At 40.7% G+C, this 13,396-nt stretch overlaps 1 long non-coding RNA gene and 1 pseudogene across 6 annotated transcripts in view; one reads left to right on the top strand and one right to left on the bottom strand.

Moving 5' to 3' along the window:
- LOC115943077 (uncharacterized) overlaps positions 1 to 13,396 on the top strand; it is a 256,070-nt gene that overhangs the window by 40,774 nt on the left and 201,900 nt on the right. The window lies entirely within an intron of this gene.
- LOC115943078 (U6 spliceosomal RNA) lies at positions 6,200 to 6,296 on the bottom strand (annotated as a pseudogene).

The raw sequence follows: 13,396 nt of genomic DNA, 5'->3' as shown, positions 1-13,396 counted from the left end.
TCAAGACAGCACATACTGTTGAGTCCTGATTTGGGGCTAATTGCGGTCTTATGGCAAATACCTGCCCTTCCTTGGGAAGGCCTATGCTTTGATGCTAAGGTTATATCTCTTTGCTTCTTTGAAGTGGCAGTAGTCGGTGGTAGAAGGCATGTGTGTTTTTAATGTCCAAAGCCAAAAAAAGAAAAAAAGAAATTTGGTAACTTCTTGTTGAGCTGCAAATTTCTTTGGAAACGTGACTAGTCTATGAAATTCAAAAATCTTGGAATCAAGGGCTCTACACTCTGCTTCCTCTCCTAATCTCTAGTTGAAGTCAACTCCCCAAGTGAGGTCACTCTCTGAAGAAGTGCATATTTGGTTGGAGAGTATGACAAAGAATAAAATTTATCTCTTAGAACACAGGGCAGAGGGCAAGAGGGCAGAGCACCAATGGAGATGTAATATTTGACATTTGATTGATTGATTGATTGATTGTTTGATTGAAGGAGAGGGAGAGAAACATGGGATTTGTTCCTAGGACCCTGGGATCATGACCTGAGCCAAAATCAATAATCAGAGGCTCAACTGACTGAGCCATCCAGGCGCCCCTCAACATTTATTTAAAAACTTTATTCATGGGTGTATAATTATATAATTAAAAGACATTACTGATCTAGGTGCAATGTTCTAGGCACAGGGCTAGACCCTGGAATTACAAAGATCAACAGAGCACAATCTCTACCTTCAAAGGCTTGTCCAGTGGTGGAAACAGAAATGGTATAGAGAGAGTTAGAAAGCAGTATGGTAAGGGCAATGGTAGGATGTGTATAGAGTATTGTGGGACTACAAAGGAGGGGCAAGTGATGACCCAGTCTGTCAGACAGGGAGGTGAGATATGAATTGAGTCTTTAAAGATGAACGAGAGTTGCCCAGGTATGGTAGATTGTTACATTAATGGTCTCCAATGAATGATGCATCCCAGTACCCATGCCTTTTGTGTGATTCCCTTCCACGTTTATTCTGGGCTTGGCCATATAAACTGAGGTGCCTCAGTTTATATCAACCACCATTTAGGATCACCTAGCCCCCAGTTGACTGCCACATGAGTGATCACAAAAGCATGTGTAATCCAAACTGATGCCACATAGAACAGAAATAAACCATCCCAGGTAAGCCTACTAAAGTGCTTCTAAAACCTGGATACAAATTCTTTGGTATCGCTTCATCAAGAAGTAAAGTCTGGGGGCGCCTGGGTGGCTCAGTCGGTTAAGTGTCTGCCTTCAGCTCAGGTGATGATCCCAGGGTCCTGGGATCAAGCCCCGCATCGGGCTCCCTGCTGAGCAGGGAGCCTGCTTCTCCCTCTCCCACTCCCTCTGCTTGTGTTCCCTCTCTCACTGTGTCTCTCTCTGTCAAATAAATAAATAAAATCTTTAAAAAAAAAAAAAAAGAAGTAAAGTCTGTGTCCCCTCATGAATCTCAATGGGGAGTTAACTGTTTCAGTCCATAGAATATGGCAGAAATGATGCTAAAAGATTTTTGATTATTTATTTATTTATTTTTAAAAAAAATTTATTTATTTATTTGAGAGAGAGTGCACAAGCCAGGGGGAGGGGAGGGGCCGAGGGAGGGGTAGAAGCAGACTCCTTGCTGAGCAGGGAGCCCGACATGGGACTCGATCCCAGGACCCTGAGATCATGACCTGAGCTGAAGGCAGATGCTTAACCGACTGAGCCACCCAGGTGCCCCAAGACTTTTGAATTTAGATCTTAAAAGGCCATGTAGCTTTTATTTTGTTTGCTGGAACGCTCCCTCTTATGGCCACTGTATAAAATGCCTGAGTGTCCTCAGGCCATGCTGTAAGGAAGCCCTAGTCACATGGAGAGGCATTATGTAGGCACTTTGGTAGACAGTCCCAGGAGAAGTTAACCTTCAGAATCATTTCAACCCAGGCTCCAGACATGTAGATAAAGAAGCTTCCAGATAATCTTAGCACCAAAGCTGTTTGAGTTATCCACCTAGATGCTCACATTTTCAAACCGAGGCCCCAGATGTTGTGGGACAGAGACAAATCTGTCCACAGAATTCATGAGGTTAACAATATGGTGGTGGTTTTAAGCTATTGTTTTAGGTGGTTTGTTATGTAACAAACATATATGTAACAAACAAATATGATAACTAAATTGGTACCTAGAATTGTGGTGTTGTCTTAAAAGCCCAGACATGTGGCATTTGGAACTGGGTGGTGGGTGAAGGCTGGAATGAGAGGCAGCAAGAGTTGTGAGTGCCCTGGAAAGGGAGCTGGAAACTGCTTGGACCAAGGCTGATGAGTATTATATAGTGTTGAGGCCACCAGCATAAAGTGCGCCTAATGAATTTGTGGGTTTGGCTTAAGAGATGTAGAGGTGAGATGTTAAAAGTGCCATCTGGGTGCTTCCAGCTGGCATGTCAGGTGTTATAATGGAGAGATGAGCTAAATAAGGATCTGTCTAGTTTGCTGGGTTAGAAAGGAAAACTAGTTCTCATTTCCAGTCTCTCCAGCAGACAGCAGATTCCCCAAGTAAGAACTGGCCTAAAGGTAAAGATGAAATCAAGGGCATGAATTGTAGAACCTTTGTTAAGACCCCAAGAGGATTTAAGGTGGTGCCTAGTAGACCTTCTCAGTTAAACAAAAGGGTTTCTAAGAATAGTAAAGATGTTGTTTTATAGCTGAAGTAGAGTCTTCTTGAAATTAACTATATATGTGGCTTTTGGAGCAAGAAGTGAACCCAATAATACTTGTAGAAAAACCATAAAGTTTCGAAGATTATTGTTTTGGAAAAGACTCTGTGAGTTTGGGCTGAAAGGAACTGAAATAGTTAAAAAGTGAAAAGAGGCCTCTGGGCCACCAACTATCTATGGATGGAAGACTGGCCAATATTCACAAAGGCCTTCTCTTATGGAAAAGGAAATCTCAGAGGGCAGAACCAGGAGCCCAGCAGGTGTAACTAGATGCCAAGGAGAACTGTACTCTATTCAAGGAACATCCCTGCCTCCAAAGGAAGGGTCCTGATAACAGAATCTGACTGGATTTCAGAATTGCTTTGAGTCAGTGATCACTATGTGCCTCCTTATTTCTCTCTCTTTTAATGGGAGTATCTGTTGAGGCTCTCCTATGCTTGCTTCACGACTATATGCTGGGCACAAAGAGGGCAGACATCTTGTCTCATTAGTTCACAGGTCTTTGGATCAAAAGGAGCCACATGTGAGGAGTTGTACCCCAGGAGGCTCAGCCACCTCCAGACTTGCTGCACATTGTGAGATCATGGACTTTGAGCCCGGTGTATGATTGGATACTATTTTGGGTGTTTTGGGAAGGATGAATAAATTTCACATGTGGAAGGCTGTGTGTGCCTTAGGTAGGGGTAGAGGGCAGACTCTTAGATTGCTACGTTAATGGCCCCCCAGTGAGTCACACCTCTTCCACACTGATTCTGGGCTAGCTATATGACATGCTTTAGTCCTCAGCAGATGTGACCTCAGCAACTGTGACACAGGCAGAGACTTCATAAGTGCTTGCCCATTAGGGTTTGCTTCTTGGAACCCCCTTGGCATGTGAGGAGCCCAGGCTAGCCATGGGGAGAGACCTGAGCTGAAATGTTCCAGCTGGCAACTTCACCCGATGACTAGACACTGCGTGAGCCCCTCTTAGAGCATCCAGCCCCAGTGCACCTGTCAGCTGACCACAGTGCATGGGTGAGCCCAGCCAATTCAGTTTGGAGCATATGTGTGCACTGTTCCAGCTATCTCTAACCAAATTGCTGATTCACAGAATTGTTGTTGCCTTTAGTTACTAGTCTGAGTGGTTTGATACACAGCAATAGATAACAAATAAATCAGATGAAGAGAAGGAAGGGCATTAAGACAGAGGAGATGGTATGAACAAAGACATAGAGAAAAAGCAAAGTGGGTGTGGGAAAATGCAGGCAGTTTGGAGTTGTCTGAGGCAGTGAATGTTGAGAGGGGACACTGGAAAAATGGGGAAGAGCCTTCCAAGAAAGCCCTTGTCTGTTTGGGTGTGAGTGATGGGGAATCATCGGTGGTCTACAGGAAGGGTGTGACATGGCCAGAGAGATGCATTCTTTAGAAAGATTACTCTAGAGTCAGAATAGGGGATGAACACAGGGCCATGCGGACCCTCTCCTGCCCAGGTTGTTTTTACTCTTGTAGTGGGTTCAGAGTCCGGCTAGGGTGGTAGAGGCCTGCTTCTGGGGAAGCAAGGTGGTATGATAGACACTGCCTTGAGGTCAGGGTCTGTGTCTGTCTTGTTTACTGTTGTATCTCTCTGGAGCCCCAGCACGAAGTTACTTCTCAATTTTATCTATCTATCTATCTATCTATCTATCTATCTATCATCTATCTGGCATATAGTTGACATACATATTTTTTAAAGGTTCTATTTAAATTCCAGTTAACATGCAGTGTAATATTAGTTTCAGGTGTACAACATAGTGATCCCACAATTACATACATTATGAAACACTCACCATGGTAAGTGTAGTTATCCTCTGTCATCATACAAAGGCATTACAATACTGTTGACTGTATTCCCTATGCTCTACTTTTCATCCCTGTGACTTATTTATTTTATAATTGGAAGTTTATATCTCCTAATTCCCTTCACCTATTTTGCCCATTCCCTCATCTCCCTCTTCTCTGGCAACTACTAGTTTGTTCTCTGTATTTATGTCTGTTTCTGGTTTTTCATGTGTTTTGTTTTTTAGATTCCACATATAAATGAAATTCTATGCTATTTGTCTTTTTCTGTCTGACTTATTTCACTTCGCATGATACCATCCATGTTTCTTGCTTTTTTGTGGCTGAGTAATATTCCATTGTGTACATCTACTACGTCTTTATCCAATCATCTATCAGTGAACGTATAGGTTGCCTCCATATCCTGGCTATTGTAAAGTTGCAATAAACATAGGGGTGCCTATATTGTTAGTGTTTCATTTTCTTTGCGTAAATTCCCCAAAGTGGAATTGATGGATCATATGGTAGTTCTGTTTTTAATTTACTGAGGAACCTCCATACTGTTTTCCATAGTGGCTGCACCGATTTACATTCCTACCCACAGTGCACCAGGGTTCCCTTTTCTCCACATGCTTGCCAGTGCTTGTTATTTCTTGTCTTTTTGATACTAGCCATTCTGACTGGTGTGGGGTAATATCATAGTGGTTGTGATTTGCATTTCCCTGATGATTAGTGATGTTGAACATCTTTTTCATGTGTCTGTTGGTCATGATATGTCTTCTTTGGAAAAATGTCTATTCAGGTTCTCTGGCCATTTTTTAATAACATTGATTGTTTTTGTTTGTTTTTGGAGGTGAGTTGTATGAATTCTTTATATATTTTGGATATTAACTCCTTATCAGATATATCATTTGCAAATATCTTTCCCCATTCAGGAGGTTGCCTTTTCATTTTGTTGATGGTTTTCTTCATTGTGCAAAAGCTTTTTAGTTTGATGTGGTCCCAATTGTTTATTTTGCTTTTATTGCCAATGCCTGAGGAGACAAATTAAAAAAATATTGCTAAGACTGATGTATAAGAGGTTACTGCCTATGGTTTTTTTTTAGGATTTTTACGGCTTCAGGTTTTACATTTGGGTCTGTAATCCATTTTTAAAAAATATTTTATTGTTATGTTAATCACCATACATTACATCATTAGTTTTTGATGCAGTGTTCCATGATTCATTGTTTGCATGTAACACTCAGTGCTCCATGCAGTACATGCCCTCTTTAATACCCATCACCAGGCTAATCCATCCTCCCACCTCCCTCCCTTCTAGAGCCCTCATAGTTTATTTTTGTGTATGGTTTGAGAAAATGGTCCAGTTTCATTCTTTTGCATGTATCTGTCTAGTTTTCCCAATACCACTTACCGAAGATTGTCTTTTATCCATTGGATCTTCTTGCCTCCTTTGTCAAAAATTGACAATATAAGTGTGGGATTATTTCTGGGCTGTCTATTCCATTCCATTGATTTGTGTATCTGTTTTTGTGCCAGTACTGTACTGTTTTTTTTCTATAGCTTTGTAGTAAAGTTTGAAATCTGAGACTGTGATATCTCCAGCTTTGTTCTTTTTTCTCAGTATTGCTTTGGCTATTGGGGTCTTTTGTGGTTCCATAAAAATTTTAGGATTTTTGTTCTAGTTCTGTGAGAAATACTGCTGGTATTTTAATAGAGATTGCATTGCATGTCATCCTTGTGCAGGGACCATGCTAATCTTCTCTGTATTGTTTCACTTTTAGTATACGTGCTGCTGAAGTGAGCACTGATAGGGATCGCATTGAATCTGTAGATTGCTTTGGGTAGTATGAACATTTTAACAATATTCTTTCAGTTCATGAACATGGTATATCTTTCCATTATTTGAGTCATCTTCAATTTCTTTCATTAATATCTTATAGTTTTCAGAGTATAGCTCTTTCACCTCCTTTGTTAAATTTATTCCTAGGTATTTTATTCTTTTTGATGCAATTGTAAATGGGATTGTTTTCATAATTTCTCTTTCTGCTAGTTTATTATTGGTGTGTAGAAACACAACAGATTTCTGTATATTAATTTTGTATACAGAAACTTTGCTGAATTTGTTTATTCTAACAGATTGCTTGTGTGTGTGTGTGTGTGTGTGTAGTCTTCAGGGTTTTCTCTTTATGGTATCATGTTGTCAGCAAATAGTGACAGTTTTACTTCTTCCTTACCAATTTGGATGTGTTTTATTTCTTTTTCTTGTCTGATTGCTATGGGCAGGACTTCCAGTACTATATTGAATACACGTGGTGAAAGTGGACATTCTTGTCTTGTTCTTGATCTTAGAGAAAAAGCTTTCAGCTTTTTACCATTGACTATGATGTTAGCTGTGATCTTGTCATATGTGGCCTTTATTATGTTGAGGCATGTTCCCTCTATACCCATTTTGTTGAGAGTTTTTATCATGAATGGATGTTGAATTTTTTTCAAATGTTTTTCTGTATCTATTGAGATGCTCATATGACTTTTACCCATCATTTTGTTAATATGGAGTACCATGTTGATTGATTTGTGGTTATTGAACCATCCTTGCATCCCTGGGATAAGTTCCACTTGATTGTGGTGAATCATCTTTTTAATATATTGTTGAATTCAGTTTGCTAATATTTTTTAAGGAATTTTGCATCTGTGTTCATCAGGAATATTGGCCTGTTCTTTTCTCTCTCTCTCTCTCTCTCTTTCTTAAGTAGGTTCAAGACCCAGCATGGAGCCCAACACAGGGCTTGAACTCACAACTCTGAGATCGAGACCTGAGCTGAAATCAAGAATTGGATGCTTAACCGACTGAGCCACCCAGTGGCTTACTCTCTCTTTCTCTTTCTTTCTTTTCTAGTGTTTTTGTCTGGTTTTGGTATTAAGGTAATGCTGGGCTCATAGAATGAATTTGGAATTTCTCTTTCTTCCTGATTCAGTCTTGGAAGATTGTATATGGTTCTAGGAATTTATCTGTTTCCTCTAGGTTTCCAGTTTGTTGGTGTATAACTTTGCATAGTATTTTTTCTTTTCTTTTTTTTTTTAAAGATTTTATTTATTTTTTTGAGAGAGAGAGGGAGCACAAGCTGCATGGAGTGCAGAGCCTGACACGGGGCTGGATCTCATGACCATGAGATCACGATCTGAGCTGAAACCAAGAGTTGGCTGCTTAACTGATTGAGCCACCCAGGTGTCCCTCATAGTAGTTTCTTGTAATCCTTTGTATATCTGTGGTGTCAATTGTAATCTATCTTTTATTTCTGATTTTGTTTATTTGAGTTCTCTCTCTTTTGATGGGTTGGGTTTGTTTGTCTTTTCAAAAAACCAGCTCTTAGTTTCATTGATCTTTTCTAGTTTTTTTGGTCTGTATTTCATTTATTTCCACTCTGATCTTTATTATTTCCTTCCTTCTACTATCCTTGGACTTTATTTGTTCCTTTTCTAATTCCTTTAATTATAAAGTTAGATTATTTATTTGAGATTTTTCTTATTTCTTGAGGTAGGCCTGTATCACTGTGAATTTCCCTCAGAACTGCTTTTGCTGTGTCCCAAGGATTTTGAACTATTGTGTTTCCATTTTCATTTGTCTCCAGGTATTTTTTGATTTCCTCTTTGATTTCTTCATTGACTCATTGGTTGTTTAGTAGCATGTTGTTTAGCCTCCACATGTTTGTGTTTTTAGCAGTTTTTTTCTGGTAACTGCTACTTTCTCACTATTTTGGTTGGAAAAGATGCTTGATATGATTTTATTCTTAAATTTACGGACACTTGTTTTCTGGTCTACCATGTGGTCTATCCTGGAAAATGTGCCATGTGCACTTGAATGGAATGTGTATTCTGCTCCTTTTTAGATGGAATGTTCTGTATATATTTTGTATTTATCTTGTTAAGTCCGTCTGGTTTAATGTGTCATTCAAAGTCACTGTTTCCTTATTGATTTCTGTCTGGATGATCTATCCAGTGATGTAAGTGGGGTGTTAAAGTTCCCTACTATTATTGTATTATTGTCAATTTCTCCTTTTATGTCTGTTAATATTAGCTTTGTATATTCAGTTGCTCCTATGTTGGGTGCATAAATATTTATAATTGTTATATCCTCTTGTTGGATTGATCTGCTTATCACAATGTCATGCCTTTCTTTGTCTTCTGTTACAGTTTTTGTTTTAAAGTTCATTTTGTCTGATATAAGTATTGCTACCCCAGCTTTTTTTTTTCACTTTCATTTGCATGGGATATCTTTTCTCATCCCTTCACTTTCAATCTGCATGTTTCTTTAGGTCTGACATGTATCTCTTGTAGGCAGCATATAGATTAGTCTTGTTTTTTTATCCATTCAGTCACCCTGTGTCTTTTGATTGGAAAATATAGCCCATTTATATTTAAAGTAATTATTGATAGGTATATACTTATTGCCATTTTATTAATTGCCTTTTGGTTTTTTGTTCTCTGTACCTCTTCCCTCTCTTGCTCTCTTCCCTTCTTATTTGATGAATTTCTTTAGTGTTATGCTTAGATTTCTTTCTCTTTATTTTTTTGTGTATCTATTATAGGTTTTTGGTTTGTGGTTACCATGAGATTCATATATAATACCGTATGTATATAGCAGTCTATTTTAAGTTCATAGTGACTTAAGTTCAAACACATTCTCAAAGCACTACATTTTTACTCTGTGTATCAATGTATATGACATATTTTACATCTTTTTATTTTGTATATCCTTTAACTAATTGTTGTAGATATATTTGGTTTTAGTACTTTTGTCTTTTAATCTCTGTACTAGCTTTATATCAGTGAAATTTTTTCTTTTCATAATTCTTTTTCTTTTAGTTATGGTCTTTTTTTTTTTTTCTCCTTAAAGAAGACCCTTTAACATTTCTTTTAAGGGTGGCTTAGTGGGGTGAACTTTTAAAATTTTTGTTTGTCTGGGAAACTTTTTCTCCTTCAATTCTGAATGATAACCTTGCCAGGTAGAATATTCTTGGCTGTAGGTTTTCTTCCTTTCATCACTTTGAATATATGTTGCCACTCTCTTCTGGCCTGCATAGTTTCTGCTGAAAAATCAGCCTATAACTTTATGGGGTTTCCTTTGTATGTAACTAGTTGCTTTTCTATTGCTGCTTTTAAGATTCTTTTTATTTAATTTTTGACATTTTAATTATTCAATAAATATTTTTGAATGAATATAAAAATAAATAAGAGCAATCAAGTGTTGTAGGTGCTGTCTATGAGGCAAAAAAGGAGGGAATTCCAAGGAGAGTTTGGGAGAAAGCAGTGGTCGTTTTTCTGGAAAGAAGAAAGGCACTCTCAACAGAGGGACTCTCAGAAGCAAAGGCATGAAGGAAGGAAGTGTTTCTGGGGAATTGCATATTCTGAAGTTCAATGTGGCTCAAGCTTGGAGTGGGAGGAGGGGGTAATGCCTGAGATATGGTTCGGGAGGGAGAAGGAGCCAGATCACAAGAAACTGGATTTATAAGGCTAAAGATTTTATCCAGTAAGCAGTAGGGAACCATGGAAAGCTTTAAAGCAGGGGAGAAGTGTGATGAGACTTGCATTTTGGAGAGATGAGTGGAGACCAGGGCAACAGTGTGGGATTTGAAGGGTGCACAGAAATGGGTGTAGAGCAACTGGGAGCATAGGAGCTCATTTGAGGGGGCTGAGGGCTTGAAACAGGCAGGAGCAGAGGAGATGGAGGAGATAGGTGAGAGACACCCATGTGGAGAATTCATAACACATAGTCACTTCCTGGATGTGTTTGGTGAGGATTGCAAGAACTCCCATGTTTTTGGTGTAGCTTCTCTGAAGGATGAGAAGAGACAAGGCAGCTTTGGGGCAAAAGATCATGAATTTATTGTTGGCCATGTTAATCTTGAGGTACCTGTGGGACCTACTTGTGGAGAGGTCCAGGTTGGGGCTGAGGAGTGAGGTCTGAGTGGAGGATAGATATCTGGCAGGTGTTGGCAAATAGGTGATAATGAGCACCCAGGGAGCACTGTAGGCCTAAAAGAAAACAGAACCTAAGACAAGATCTGGAGGAGCACTGATATTTAAGGAATAGCAAGCAGCACAGGAGTGTGAGAAGGAGTACCAGAAGGCTAGGAGAGCCAGGAGAGGGGTATACCACGAAAATGGGCATGTTTCAGTGAAGGAGTGCTCAGGGTGTCAAGTAAAGACTAGATCGTTTTTTAGAATTAGTAACAAGGAGGTCACCTGGTGAGGACAATTCCAGAAGCAGGTCAGAGCTGAAGTCTGAGGTCATTGTTCAAAAATATAGGTTTTATTATTATTTAGGTATGGCAAGGCCAACAAATCAGGAGATGACTGCCATTGAAAAGGTAGTTTGTTATATTCACAGATCCTAAGAAGAGGGACACACGATCCATAGGGGGCTTCCCTGGGAAGTACTGGGCTTGGTCAGGAGGTACAGGAGGGAGAGGGAGCTTCTGTAGGAAAGAATGGGTGAGGCAAGATAAGCAGGTTTAGGATTGGCTAGTTTGGATAATTTCAGTGGGTTCTGGGGGCACAGGGGTGACTCTCATTGGCTGGTACCTGGCCTTGCAATGATTAGGGAGGGTGGCTAGTGGCCTGGAGTGTGAGAGCCTGATAAAGGAGATGGTTGAGGATGTGGGCACTGTCAAATCAGATTGGCTAGCTAAGCTGGATTGGTAAATTGGGTGGATTAAATTAGATTGGCTGGTTTGCAGTTGAAAGGTGCACTTGTAGGTGAATGGTGTATTAATCTCCAGGAATCAGTTAACCCTGGGGTGGGTAGTCACCCCAGATGTGGAAGCATCAGAATACAGAACATAAAAGACCTGATTAATACAGTTATGGGTTAGGAGCGAGTGAGAAGAGATTGAAGATGTAAAGGAGAGGAACCTTGTAAGTGAGAGTGGTATAACTGCTGGTGGCTCACTCTTCTCTCAAGGGTGGTTGGAGGTGGAGAGGTGGGTTGCTAGTCTCTAAAGAATAGGGCTAGAGTCTCCCCTGAAGGCCAGGGCCTGCCTGCTGGGAAGATCTTGCTGACTCCTGCCTTTCGTGCAGCAGCCCCTGGCAGAGATGCTCGAGAGCATGGGCTGGTGGGGCTGCTTGGGCTTTTGGTCTCAAGCTCAGGGTTTTGTCTTGGCCAAGTTCAGTTCTTCTCAGTCTGCACCAAGTCAGGGGAGGACCAGAAAGGGCTGCCTGAGAGAGGTGAGAATAGCCCCTCTGAGTCCTGACTCAGTCTCTCCATGAAAGGGAAAACGAATTAGCAGTTTTTTGGCAGGTACATCTGTGCCTAGGGATAAACAAGACTCATCCTTGTGGAATGTGAGCAGAGTTAGCATTTTTTTTTTTATCTGCTTTTGGAAAAAGAAAGGGGAGGCAGAGATCCCACAGCTGTCTGAGGCCACCTCTATCTCGACTTTCCAAAGTCAGGACCCATCTTCTTGGGCAAAGCTGCTTTGTAAGCAAGCTGCGGTCTCCTGATTTACAAGCTCATAATATCCCTAACTCTGTCTGAAGAGGCTGACAATTACCCAACACTCCTTGCCAGCTGGCTTCAGCCAAGAGAGCTGCATGTAAATGCAGCATCCTGTAGCTACTCTGGGTCAGGCTATTCCAAAGTGAAGAGAAATTCAACACTTAGATGGGGAAAAGGAAAAAAATGTGAAACATGTTCTTTATGTTAGAGGCATTTCTGCTGCTCATTGGCAGGAAGGAAAGGCAGAGAATGTCAGTGGATGTAGGAAAGCATGTATTTCAGCTTCTCTGGGTGGGAATCAGGCAGATCTCATCCATTCAGCCTTCTAGGAGCTATTGGAGGAATGGGTGGACCTGGGGGTGGGGGTGAAATCTTTCTCAGCCCAAGTCCTGGGCATCATCCTTTCCTGCTTTCACCCCCATATCCAGTCACTCATCCAAACTTGAATTCTACCTGCAAAGTGCTTCTGGGGACCAGCTCTTCCTCTTCATCCTGACTGACACAGTGCCAGCCCTAATACTCATGTTCTCTTGCTTGGACTATTGCAGTAGCCTGCAAGCTGGTTTCCTGCCTCCAGTCTCTTACTCCCCATTGCTACCAGAGCAATTAAAAAAAAGATTTTATTTATTCACTAGATAAATAGAGAGAGAGCACAAGAGGGGGAAGCTGCAGGCAGAAGTAGAGGGAGAAGCAGGCTCTCCGTTGAGCAGGGAGCCCAACGTGGGGCTTGAGCTCAGGACCCCGAGATCATGACCTGAGCTGAAGGCATACACTTAACTGACTGAGCCACCCAGGCACCCCTGCTACCAGAACAATTTTTTCCCCAAACCATGTTTTTTTTTTTTAATGTATATACTTTAAAAATTTTGTAATAACGTGCATGTGTTTTTAAATACAATGATACTAAACAACATGGAGTAAAAACTAAATCTTCACCAACTTGTGTCCTCTAGCCATTGCTATGGTTGTTAGCAATTGTGTTATCCTTCTAGAACTATCCATGTATATAATATTAGCAAATCTGTTCTTGGTGGGGAGGTAAGCAGACAAACTTAGACTGTGATGCATTTTGTTGTGTGCCTTACATTTTTTTAAAGATTTTATTTATTTATTTTTGTGAGAGAAAGAGAGAAAGCGAGTGCATGAGCTGGAGGGAGGGGCAGAGGGAGAAGCAGACTCCCTGCTGAGCAGGGAGCCCGATGCTCAATCCCAGGACCCTGAGATCATGACCTGAGCTGAAGGCAGACGCTTAACTGACTGAGCCACCCAGGCACCTGCCTTACATTTCTTTTTTACTCAACAATGTCTCTTGTGGGTCATTCTGTATCAGGATATATAATGTTGACTTTTTAAAAAAATCAGTTCTAGGGCGCCTGGGTGGCTCAGACGGTTAAGCGTCTGCCTTCGGCT

This window comes from Leptonychotes weddellii, chromosome 11, assembly GCF_054177405.1.
Source record: "Leptonychotes weddellii isolate Sample4059 chromosome 11, ASM5417740v2, whole genome shotgun sequence".
Classification (NCBI taxonomy): domain Eukaryota; kingdom Metazoa; phylum Chordata; class Mammalia; order Carnivora; family Phocidae; genus Leptonychotes; species Leptonychotes weddellii.
The sequence above is the reverse complement of the archived record's forward strand: the minus strand, read 5'-3'. Positions and strand labels throughout refer to the sequence as shown.